The sequence below is a fragment of the Apis dorsata genome, unplaced genomic scaffold, assembly GCF_000469605.1.
Source record: "Apis dorsata unplaced genomic scaffold, Apis dorsata 1.3 scaffold_930, whole genome shotgun sequence".
Classification (NCBI taxonomy): Eukaryota; Metazoa; Arthropoda; class Insecta; order Hymenoptera; family Apidae; genus Apis; species Apis dorsata.
This window is the reverse complement of record NW_006264040.1, coordinates 198,796-199,850: the sequence shown is the minus strand read 5'-3', so window position 1 is coordinate 199,850 and position 1,055 is coordinate 198,796.

Genomic DNA, 1,055 nt, shown 5'->3' with positions numbered 1-1,055 from the left:
TCCTCTCCCCCCTCCCAAAGAGGGGAGGAATAACTGCATAAATTATTCATCCTCCCTCCGTTGGAAAACGAGCGAAAGGTTCGGTTGGCTCGATCATTAGATTGGTCGAACGCCAGGCCAAGATCCTGAGCCGAGCCCAGAACAGTGTAAGGCATCGAAAGATGGTGGGAGAAAAGGGTGGTGGGTGGATAAGGATGGCAGTTAGTTACGTGATCCCCGTGGCAATGATTTAACCGAATTCTCGTTGACACGTGCATCGCCATACGTACACGTAGGGGAGGGGGAGGGTTGGAACAAGCCAAATGGACCGTCGGGAGCAAATAACTCGATTTGCTCGGTCTACGCGTCTACTTGACTGGCTGGTAAGCGAGCAGGAGACGGATCCGGTAGGGAGGATCACCGTCCTGCGGAGGATTGACTGCAAGGGCGAGAGGAAGAAAGGTACGAGAGAGAGAGAGAGAGAGAGGAGGGGAGAGGGTGCACACGCAGCCAGGATGGAAGGAAGCAAGCAAGCAAGGGAGCAAAGGAAGTTATCGAGGCGGTAGTGTCACCATAGTCATACAGAGGTGCCCAGTTGTCGAGCAAACTAGCGGAGCCAGTCAGCCAAACAGCTCGAGCCAAGCCAGCTCTCTGGCCGGCCAGCCAACCAGCCACCGGCACCCAGTAAGCGGAACCAGCACAGTTCTTGTTTTATTCAGTCGGGATCATAAATTACGAATTTAAACACACAATGAAAGACGCTTAACAAGAAGCTAACGCGAGATTGAGAGGCCCCGCCCGGAACACCTCTTCTTCCAGAGAGGCGAACGGACGCCGGCCAATCCGAAAGCAGAACCGCCCTTCGACGCACCACCCGACCCACCGTTTCCACGCCAATCCACAACCGAGGCAGCCGGGGCAACGGGATGGAATCGACCTATCGCCGCGCCGCTTGAACCCGAAACCCAAACCCGAACCTAACCCGAATCCCCCTCCCTCTCCTCCCTCCCTCCCTCCTCGACGACCATGCTCCTCGAGAGGAGTTAAGTCGTCGCGGACACGGTGACTCCCCGATG